Here is a 12541-nt window from a genome sequence, read left to right as displayed (position 1 = left end):
TATAGTTTACGTCCCGCTTTAGAATATTTTACACATATGTAGACATCACGGATGCCGGTGAAGGGCTGCAAAATTTAGGCCTATACTCGGCGCTTACGATCTTTGAGCAGGCAGGGATCTTTATCGTGCTACACTTGCTGAGACACGGGGCCTCGGTTTTTACGGTCTAATCCGAAGGACCACCCCATTTAGTCACCTCTTACGACAAGCAAGGGCTACTGAGGATCTATTCTAATCCGGGTCCCCACGGGAAGAGTATAAAAAGATGTGTTCTTAAAACTTTAATACCCTCAAAAGTTAATATACTCATGAAAGACTTTACATAATATTATAAATATATGTATCATCATTAAACGATTTTGCTAATTTTGACCCACCCTAAAGGCAAAACCCTGGGGTTGCTTTTTCATTAGTTTTAATACTACATGTTGTATATTAGTATACTTAAAGAAGTCCTTCAAATGATGGATGATAATATAACAAAAAAATCTTAATCACCAGTTTACATAATGTCTAACTCTCGTGACACGTGTTTTGTACACGACTGCTTTTTGTTTTATTTTACTTTTTCGAAGTTCAGGTCGCCCCTCTCTGTTTATTAACCTCGCACCAAGGGACGCTCGAACATACTTTGGTAGTTATAGTTAGAGCAAAAGATATAAGTCTAATCAGGCGCGAAAGTACAGGTACATGTACTCGTTAACCTTACTAAGCTCACAACGCTAATCCGTGCATACAAATACCTATTTATTGGCCTACATATCTTTCAAATCTACGCGGATAGTAAACACTAATAGTACATGAGCCAAGTGAAGAGAATAGTCTAATCTGTCCTGTGGTACAGACTGGAGCCGCCAACAAATTATCTTAATAAGTTGTTCCAATTCCAAATCGTCTCCGTCTCGTAAGGTTATGAATATCATGGTTTTCAGAACATACATACGCACGTGTGAAGTAAGCAATGAAAAGGATGAGGATAAGGAACAGTGATCACGCTCATAAATCCTATAAAAATCGATTCAATAGCAGAAATGGACGGGTTGCTTTAAAATGTGTTATCTATCGTAGAGACGGCAAAAATCTTCTTCTCAAGAACCACACACATGTAAGAAAAACTAAATGCATAGTGATGTAGAGCAGGAATATGAGGCGCCGTTTTAATATTTTTGAAGTATTTTCTGATATCAAAAAATCATTTTCTGATATCAAAAAGTATATTTTTTGATATCAGAAAATGATTTTTTGATATCAATAATTCGAATTCTTGATATCAAATAATAAAAGTCATTTTCTGATATCAAAAATTATATTTGATATCAAAAAATGATTTTCTGATATCAAAAATTCGAATATTTGATATGAAAAAATCATTTTCTGATATCAAAAAATACATATTTTCTGATATCAAAAATATAAGACATTTTCTGATATCAAAAATTCGAATTCCTGATATCAAAAAATGATTTTCTGATATCAAAAAATCGATTTTCTGCTATCAAAAATGATTTTCTGATATCAGGAATTCAAACTGATTTCTTGATATCACAAAATACATTTTCTGATATCAGAAAATAAAAGAAAATGGCGAAAAATCTTTACATAAATAATGAATACTCCCTTGACCCATAGAAAATCGCTGAACTAGGCCTACAGTCTACAGAGGCCGATTTGCTTTCTAAAATTCGTTGATATTTCAGATTCTTTGAAGATTTTTTTTTTTTTTTACGATAGAAGGAATTTTATAAGGTTCTTGATAATTCTGGACATATTCAAGTTCGGGTTACTTTCTGCATCCGGAGTTTTGGCGGTAGTCTATCTATTTTGCTCTCCTCGTACATCAGTATATTTGATTTGAAAAATGGCGGATAATGGGACTGCTGAGCATGACATGTTAAGGAACATTCAACAAGCCATCATGACTGGTACCCGTTGTTTTGAAAATGGCGATGTTGATTGTAACATTGTATTGAGAGATCTAAGACAAGCCCAACAGTCTTTGGATCTTGTCAATATAGGAGAAAACAGCAAACGTGATATCGAATCGACAATCTCTGCTCTAATAGATCAAATTGAAATGAAGATTGCAAATCATCTAGCATCACTTCAGGAAAACGCATTTTCTGCACCTCGGGAAAACGTTTCAGGTATTATATTATATAAATATTAGGCCTATTTATTTTATCATGCATGTACTATTAGTAATACTTATAGGTTATAGACTTTGTATTGGAAAATATGACGACCGAGTTTTTTGGCGCGTAGACGGACCGAGCTTGCGAACATAGGCCTAAATTTTGCAGCCCTTCACCGGCAGTGGTCTCCATATGAGTCAAATATTCTCGAAAGGGACGTTAAACAATATTCAATCAATCAATCATTCACTTTTAACAATTAAATGTATCTAACATATAAATTATTTAAGCCCTGCATAAAATGATGTATCATTAATATGATAACTGTCCTACAAATATGTTGAATGAGAACCTACACAGAGACACAGCTAGTATCATACACTGACTGTAACTATTTTTAAAGACCCATGTCACCAGCCATGTCACATCTGAGCAAATCCATGACCTACTTTCAAATAAAAAGTGTATGATAAGACCATAATAAAAATATTCCTAGATTCTCATCCATCTTTTTCAAGTAAATTGAGACAGGGGGGTGGTATATTTAAAAAAAAAAGTTATTTGTTTCATTTTACAGATTTTTTGTTGACCTCATCTCAGTGCAATTTATAGATCCATTTAAACACCATAAAAGTCATTTACATACTAGTAGCAGGGCTCAAAATCAACATATGCCCGTCAGTCTGTGACTGGTTAAAAGTCTGGCGGATTGACTGACATTTGTTTCAGTCAGTCCGATGGGACTGGTTAATTTTCTAAAGCATCATTTTGGAAAATATACATATGAAATTTTATACACACATTTGGCATGCTTCGATCTGTAGATATAACAGACGAATCTGATTGGTAAATAGAAATCCCCTACTTAAGCGTTACAACATTGTCTGAGGCATATTGAGTTTAATTTTATCCTAATGACATTAACAAAATATATATGTTTAATTATTTCTGGAAAACTCTGTTGGACTGGTAAATTTTTCTGCGGACTGGTTGAAATTATATCCCATCAGTCCGGCTGGACCGGACACTTTAAAAGTAAGCTTCAAGCCCTTGACTAGTAGTACTATAGCTCCAGTTAAATGACTGTACATACAATTATCTCTTACCATGCACCCTCACCGATCTTTCAGAACCAGAGATCCATGTTTAACAATACATTTAAAAATACTTGTTGCAGAAAAACGCACATTATTTCAGCTGCCAAAGTCACGCTGACATATTCGCGGGATTTAAATTGAATTGCAAGTTGAATACTGATCCCGATCAGAATCGAGACGAAGATTGAATTACAGGAATCTATATTTGAGGTCAGTCCATGATTCATATCACACAAAGAAAACTGCCAGAATACTCTTCTATTGTTACTCACGGTTTCTGACCAATAGAATTCATGTTATTCTAGCTAAACCATTCAGGTTCAGTCTTCTATTGTTTAGTTATTCTATTTATAGTTTTCAGGGTTGGTTAGTGCACATCTACCAAGCAGTGTCTTTCTTTGGGAATTTTACAACACCTATTCAGCTTATAACCATGGAAAAAAATAAGATGGGGAGATATTTTAGAAATGGAAAGGAAATTTCTGAAGAAACAAACAAAGAAATTATTGACCTATTATATACAATGAGAAAAATTCTTTTACTGAAATAATCAGTAAAACTAGATGGGGTTATTGTCATTCACACTTAGAAAAAAAAGTTGTCAATTCTTTGTCATACCTGAATAACTCTGTGACCTAAATTCAGACCAAATGTGATACTTTGCTGACCAAATTGTAAAGTATATTGATCAATCCAGCAAGCAATTGAAAACTCAACCGGTCTTTTGTAATTCGCTGTAACGTCCCGCTTGAGAATATTTCACTCGTATGGAGACGTCACCACTGCCGGTGAAGGGCTGCAAATTTTAGGCCTATGCTCGGCGCTCATGGCCATTGAGCAGGGAGGGATCGATGATCTTTATCGTGCCACACCTGCTGTGACACGGGACCTAGGTTTTTGCGGTCTCATCCGAAGGACCGCCCCATTTAGTCGCCTCTTAAGACAAGCAAGGGGTACTGAGGACCTATTCTAACCCGGATACCCACGGGCTCGAGACGAAGAACTTTCACATTGTTTGTAAAAAAAACACTGAAATAAACAAAAATCTAGGAGTAAGAAAAATCGGGGCGGGCGTATTTTTAATATATTTAATATTTTTAATTATGGCCTAATCGAGAAGCCTAGAATAAAAGTGACGTGCCAGATTTTAACATCTTTCCAGTCAAATAATTTACCTGATTGACGTGGGCTGAAAGTACTAACTGTACGCCTGTACAGTGCGCCTCCATGATCATCATTCTCCACGGGTCTCGTTGGTACATCTTCAAGATCGACCCCGTTCACTTCAAAGCGAATTGCGGACAGAGCAGTACCGACCATGGTAGATATGGTAGAATTTGCCATAATGAATTAGATTTATTCTCCACGTGCATACAAGGTTCGCAACTTCAGGCGGGAAGCTGAAGGTTGCATCACGGGGAGCATTCATTAAGTCGATCGTAGTTTTATATGAGTCTTATTTTCTGATATCAAGAATTCGATTTTTTGATATCAGAAAATGATTTTTTGATATCAGGAATTCGAATTCTTGATATTAGAAAATGATTTTTTGATATCCAAAAATCTATTTTTTGATATCAAGAATTATTTTTTTGATATCAAGAATTCTTTTTTTATTATCAGAAAATACCTCAAAAATATTAAAACGGCACCTCATACAGGAAAGCCTCTACCAAAATTGTAAATTTCATGATCCCCGGGGTAGGGGTTCTGACCCCAGGGCGGGGCCAAACTTGTTATACAGTGTTTATGTGCAAAACACTTAAATAACATTTTCTTTAGTGCTTTTGATACTAAATTTAAATTAAATGGATAGAGCAGGTAGCCTTTTACCAAAATTGTAAATTTGATTTCCCCCAGAGTAAGGATTTTGATCCCAGGGTGGGGCCAAACTTAGTATATAGTATTTATGCGTAAGTTTGCTGATACTGTATAAAATCTAAATGCATACTTAGGACTAGCAGAAAATGATGTACAAAAAAATGGTGAATCTCATAACCCAGGGTTATGACTTTAAGATGAGTCCAAATTAGTCATTCTTTCGATGTTTTCATGTTAATACACCTATTAGTTAAAGCCTTTCATCAGTGTATGCACTTTTGAGGGCAGTGAAGTTTTAAGAACACATCTTGTTTTATACTGTTGCTGAACATTAGAATTTAGCGTAGATATTCAGAACAGGAATTTTTATTCTAGATTTCATAGCCCATGGCAGTAGTGATAGTTTTTCACTAGTATTCAGGTGACCGATAAGGCCTGTGGGCCTCTTGTTTGTTATATGCTGCCATATCGATTTGAAGATCGGCGTATATGTTGTTTTGATAATACATTGTGAATAAATGGCCATGACAAGCACGCCAAACAATTACTTATTAGTCATAACTTATTTAGGGTAAGATCAGCAAGGTTATTAGGATAATTATTAAATTGAACTGAGTTAGGGCCACTTTGGTGTCTAAAAATAACCAATCGAAAACAGAACAAACACTGACCTCTAAACACACAGGAAGTAGCCCCTTAAGATAAATACATTTCCGAAACGACTCGGCATCTCGATCAAGAAGATTCATATTTTTAATTGATTATTTTTTCATTTTCCATAATGCGGAAGATAAGCCCCTGTGTTTCATACCGATTGTTAGGCCGTTCTTGGCACACTGATTTTGACTACGGACTACTACGTTTTCCTGATATCGCTCACGGCGGGTATGACCGGTCAACAGGGGATGCTTACTCCACCTAGGAACCTGATCCCACCACCAGGGGTCCGTTTTTGTCGAACTTTTCATATTGTATTTTCACTGTTCGTTATCTGAGACTATCACAACCCAGAGTGTGATCAATAAACCAAAATTGTCATGTCTGCCATCAAGGTTGCAGTGTTCCCCAACTGTTTTCCTGATTTGAATGGTTTTGATGGTGGATCGGTGGTTTCCCCAATTTACTATTGCTTCAGGCTAAATTTTTAGCTTATAAGATATACATAGATGCAGCTGATGAGATATACATAGTTACTGGTTGGACATGACAAGTTACCTAATATTTTGTAGCTACGGTCTATAAATATGACTGCTAAAAGCTAAATTCGCATATTAGATATCTGCGATCAGGACAGGTTTTCAGTCTAGTCCTCACCACCATGTCCTTTACCAGGACCTATTCTAGCCCGGACTCGTGCAGCTGTAGGTGAATTACCAAACCTAGACCCAAGCTTAGCGCTTACGTAGCATTTGGGGTTGTCTAACGTGCCAATGCCTGCCGCGACACGGGACCTCTGTTTTCAAGGACAGGTCCGAAAGATGATTCTCACTTCTAAATGCCAAGTGTTTGGCAAAGGAGCAATAACTACTTCACCTACAATTGCTGGTGTATCAACGGAACGTAAAAGAGACAATCAATCATTCATCTTTAAAGCAACTAGCTTTGATTCTCCCGACAACGCCGTGCCTGGTCTTTGTTATGTGGTCTGTAAATTCTAAATATCTTTGTCCATTTGTCTCGACTTTGATTTCAACTTCACCTCATCTTACTTGGTCTCTGTAGATGGTACATTGTTGATGTACTGTGTCTTATTGATGACTGCTTTGGCATACATGTATCTTAAATCAAATATATCAATAATATATACCATCGTTAAAATATTTCTGTAAGAGAATATAGTGATGAAGAAAGATTTGTTTCCTGACTTTTGCGTTTTTATTTCAATGATAGACACCTTTCCCTGAAAGGTTAAGGGAAAGGATATTGTCCCCCACCACAAAGCGGAAGAGGACATAGACATATCGATGTCCGTGCGTCTATCCGTCCCACTTGGCTTTGTGGAGGCAACTCCTCTGAAACCGATCAAAGGATTTTGTTCAAATTCGCACCGCCATTTTGATTTGACAAATTTTACAGGAGTTATGGGACTTAGTTGAATTTGTACATGCTACACTATAGGAACACTGTGGACGTTGCAACTTCTCAGATACCGCTCAACGGATTTTGTTCACATTTTGTAGGATTGTTAGTCACAATAAGTAGTTAATCATACTGCGCCGTCATTTTGATTCTACAAACTGACTTTTGTGCTTCATCTTATTTGCGGCCGTTGGAGACAGGAGGTCGTGAGTTCGTGGCATTGCCATAATGACACGAACTCACGACCTCCTGGTTGCGAACGCTCTACCGCTGAGCTACTGCGACAACTGTTGCGGTAATATCCAAACAGGCGGATCCATTAACAAATACGAAATTGACATTCACTATTAAAACAAAATTGCTACGCGTAGCCATGTCCCCAACGGCCGCTAAAAAGATGAAGGACAAAAGTCCCATAACTTCTTTAAAATTTGTAGAATCGAAATAATTCTAAGGCGTTAAATAGGTAGTGATTGCTCTTTCGCCAAACGCTTGTCATTTAGAAGAGAGAATCACTGGCCTTAGATGTAGTCTCAATATGTGTGAAAAATTCTCGACGTGACGTAAAACAATCAATCTTGAGACATTCTCGATATTTCGGCTAGTTGTAATCGGCGCGTCAATCGTGGTCTATGTTTTCCAGTAGAATATGCTGTGGTAATAAACACTTAAATGAGCTCGATTTTCGTTACTTTTAGCTTTATCGCTTGTTTCTTTTTTCTTTTTCTTTTTTTTATACGGAAATAGCTTACGCAAATATCGAGCCCAGTCAAAGCTTTATTCAAAGATAAAAAACTTATCATCCTTAGTGTCTTTTAGCCATCGATAGCTGTTATATTCATTGATTGATTGATGTTTTCCGCCACACTCAACAATTTTTGGTTATCTAGTGGCGCCCAGTTTTTCTTGGTGGAAGAGAGAACCCAGATATAATGTACCTGAGTTTGATCCCCGACCTTCCAAAAGTAAACTGGGAAAGTTTCTCGCTTACCGGCTTGAACGGGATTCGAACCCGCACCGACGAAGGTGTGAGGCCGCGTGATTTTAAGGGCGATGCTCTAACCACTCGGCCACGGAGCCCCCCGCCCCTGTTATATTCAATGAAGATATATATTTTGTCCTAAACTGTTCATGATTATTATGAGAATTCACAATTTTAGGTGTTAGGATGCAACACACACTGGTTTCCAATTTGTATGACAAATAATGATTTACTAAATAAAGAACGAGTCCCTCCCAAGTGTCTAATATTAATCAGCCGTCAGACTTTAATCAATTGTTATGTACATAATTCACACTGAAATTGGTAATATAATATTTTTAATACCGACATATTTACCTCGCCTGGGCCAATTTGAAGCTAGATAGAATATTCTATCGTTAAAGTAATAATGTTCTATGGACCCGGGTGAGGGCCTGTCCCGAGACACAGATTATTCGAATTAATTTGTAGCCAGAGCCCCACTCCTTCAACGCATTTTCCCCAAAAGCCATATTAAACCGAAACCGCGCATATAAGATCCTGATGAAAAAATTTCAAGGCCACCGACCCAAAGTACATTCAATAATTACAATGTATACCAAAGAAAAATATGAGATCAGGTTCAAGTATCTTATTTAGTACTAGATCTACAATATTTGTTAAATGCGATATGGTTCTATTTTGTGTCACTATCATCACAAGTTACATATCCCATGAAGTTTTTCTTTAAATGCTAAAAAATGTGAATTTGGAAATATCATTTAAGATATAAGACTGTACCAGGTACTTAATATATTCGGAAGGGAGTGATTAAATTTCAGATAAACTGGTCAGCATTTGCATTTTATATGAGAATGCACCCCCCCCCCCCCGCCTTATTTTTATAATGATCTGGGATCGACACTTTATTTTTACTTATGTTTTGAAAATATACATAAAGATTATCGAAAATGTTATTTTCTTCTCTGCAAACCTATTAGTAAAAATCAATATATGCACCCAGGGGTGCATAAGCCGAGTTGCATGGGATATATTGTAAAGTCAGGAATGATGAGGCATATTTATAATTGTCAAGAACTAATTTCAGTTTTAAACTTTTCGAGTTACTGTCCAGAAACCATATTTGTCTGAAGTTTTCAATCTATTTTCGGTCACTGTGACCTTGACCTTTGTTCTCCAAAATCAATAGGGGCCTTGCTGTGCTTGTATCCAACAATATATCCAAGTTTCATTTGATTCAAATTAAAAAATTTCGAATTATACTCCGGAAACCAATTTTTTTTTAAAATTTTAAATCTCTTTTCGGTGACTTTGACCTATTTTCTCCAATATCAATAGGGGTCTTCCTTACCTGGTACATAACAATATCTTTAAGTATCATTTGATTCGGATTTTAACTTTCTGAGTCATCATCCGGAAACCAAATTTTTCTGAAATTTTCATTCTATATTCGGTCACTGTGACCTTGACCTTTGTTCTCCAAAATCAATACGGGTCTTCCTTACCTGGTACCCAACAATATATCAAAGTTTCATTTGATTAGATTGTAAACTTTTCGAGTTATCATCCGGAAACCAATTTTTGACGCCCAACCGACCGCCCACCCGCATCACCCTACCAATAGCCGAGTTCAACTTCGTTGCAACTCGGCTAAAAATCTCGTTATCAGTGATTATATTTCGTCTTACCATCGCTGAATATGTGATTTTTACTAATACACATATTCGCTAGCTAAGGGTTAAAACCCATGGCTAACTAAAATGATTAACAGCGGTACAGGTACGTAACAGAGACGAAACATTATAGTTTCAGTTGGTTTTTATGTGTATTAACAAATTATATATATAAAAAAAAACCAATGTGTAGATCCCAGATCAATAAATAAAGGTGGTGGGAGGGGAGGGGCGTGTTGTATGATCATTAAAGTATCCTTTATTGTGACCTCGCCACGTGCGACTTTTGGCAAAATATTGATCCCGATACGTAAGATTAAAGATAATGATAAATTTTCATCAGAAAAATTGTGACGCGCTGAATACAACTAGCCTCTTCTTTCGTTCCCTGGATTCATTCGTGTTTGCAAGTGTACCATAATCATCACTGAAGATATTTGTTTTTGTTGCTGAATAGATGTCGTGCTGTAATTATAGATGGATGTTATGCTTCTGTGTCCTGAATGTTTTAACTGGTGTGGATCAGCGAGGGAGAACCTCCGGCGTGCACCAGGCCTTTGATGGCGGTTTTTCTGAAACTATAGTTCACTTTACGTCCAGCGTAAACTCTCAAGATATAGGGCTCACGGCGGGTGTGACCGGTCGACAGTGGATGCTTTGTCCTCCTAGGCACTTTATCCTATCTCTGGTATATCCAGGGGTCCGTGTTTGCCCAACTCTCTATTTTGAATTGCTTATAAGAGTTATGAAGTTTATCATTGTCTGTTATGTTCACATTTCATGATAAAAATACATAAAAACTGGTTAACATAACAACAGTTTAATTTTAACAGTTTGAAGAAACTGCTGCTTTATCTACGAATTAATTGTGGGTATCTAGGAAATCATACCAAAAATACCAGGATAGGAGTTATTGCCCTTGACAACATTTTGGTAGCAAAGATTTTTTTGAAGGAAATTATTACCAAGTATATATTTCTGTCATGCTCAAAATTTGATGAAATAAAGATTTTGCAAAATCCCACATCACATGAGAAATGAGCCACCTCCGAGAAGTCCAACTCTGGCTGTAGAGTCTGATGCCTCCAATATGCGGGTATATATATGTCATTGTCATGTTAATATAAATGATATACTTGTATCTACTGGTAATACAATCGGTTGCTCATTTACTGTCATCAGCTGATTTTGAAATATTTTTGTGTTGTTATACGATCCCTACATTGCCATGTGGTCGATGTTTGTAAATATTAGGGACAACATGACTGTTCATGACTTGATTCATTGGTTTTTGTAACTTGTTTACATTGCACGAGCTACAGTTATTTTAGTGTTGCAGGGATCTTGTCAAACACTAATGATATGTTACAAAAATTACTAAGTTTTAATGTTCTATTTACCTTCGTCACATGTAGGCAGCCATTTTTACCGGAACTGATTATTGTATGGCGCGCAAGAGTTGTAATGTATGCATTTGACCCCGGGTCACTGTCTATTTTCGTCTGGCGGTCTTTATGAATGCATATTGCTATTTTTTTCCGGGTTGTGACATTTATTTGAGAGACGAAGATTTTTGGTAGTAAAACATTTACAATTATGTACTTTTATGTATAATTAAAGTTGTATTTAATGTTTTATTTGGAAGCACCGATAGTATCTCCGGTGGTTTCCAACCTTGCGCGTGTGTTACTTCGGTGGGTCTAGAAGTCTATATAAGCAGCCGGTAGATTTTCTCCGGGACTTTTCCTCAACCTAGCTTTTAGAAACGGACGTATAAGAATTAGCACAGTAAGTGTAAGGAAATAGAAGGTTATTCCTTCTGTCCTTAGTTATATAGTAATTTAATTAATGGGTTAATCCCTTAATTAATTGCTTAATTAGTGTAAATTGTCGAATTTCTCAGTTTATACAAAGACAGGGCAGGGAATTTGCGTATTTAATTAACGGGTTAATCCCTTAATTATTTACTATCTGCATTCTATTAGAAATAGGACTGGGAACAGTTTTATTTATATAAAAAGTCAGTTAACATTACTATTCTGGATAATTTAGAGATCATTCCTCTGAATTCAGGAGTTTAAGATTGCTGAGATCTCTTGAATATTTTAAGAGACTTTCATAATACTTATAGGCATAGGAATTTCATAAATATATATTAAGGGTCATTCCCAGGATATATGTTTCAGTGAAAGTCCCCCCCCCCTTTTCTTTTCCGATTTTTGGTAATGTAATAAAAAGCCAAGGTTGTGTTGATTTTTCTCAAGTTACAGTGTACGTAAAACAAGGTGAATCTTTGTTATATTGACATATTGTGTGTATTTATGTCACTGAGATAGTTGAACTTGGACAATAAAGCTGTAAATTGAAAAGTCTGTTTCTTTAGCTGAAAAATCAGTCTGGTAATTCTGGATTTAAAACAAATCCTGACAAAACTTATGGAAAAGTGAATAAAGAAACCATCCTGACAAAAATCCTGAAAATTAGACAGTAAACATTCCCCTGGAGAGCGTTACACTGGCTATAGCACATCTTTGCTACAATGTAACTATTGGTTGGATGTATGCTTTAGCGCTGAATTGTTGATTGCGCTATAATATGAAATCTAGGTATAAATAATCATGTCTCACAGTTCCACTAATTCACCATAACACCAAATTGGGCATTGGATCCAATTTCTCCAAGTTTGTAGTCTGTTCAAATAAACTCGGACAGTATTTACCTACTTGTACTTCTTTGTGATAGAATTGTCACTACTTG

The sequence above is a fragment of the Ostrea edulis genome, chromosome 5 (genome assembly GCF_947568905.1).
Source record: "Ostrea edulis chromosome 5, xbOstEdul1.1, whole genome shotgun sequence".
In the NCBI taxonomy this organism is placed as follows: domain Eukaryota; kingdom Metazoa; phylum Mollusca; class Bivalvia; order Ostreida; family Ostreidae; genus Ostrea; species Ostrea edulis.
The sequence above is the reverse complement of the archived record's forward strand: the minus strand, read 5'-3'. Positions refer to the sequence as shown.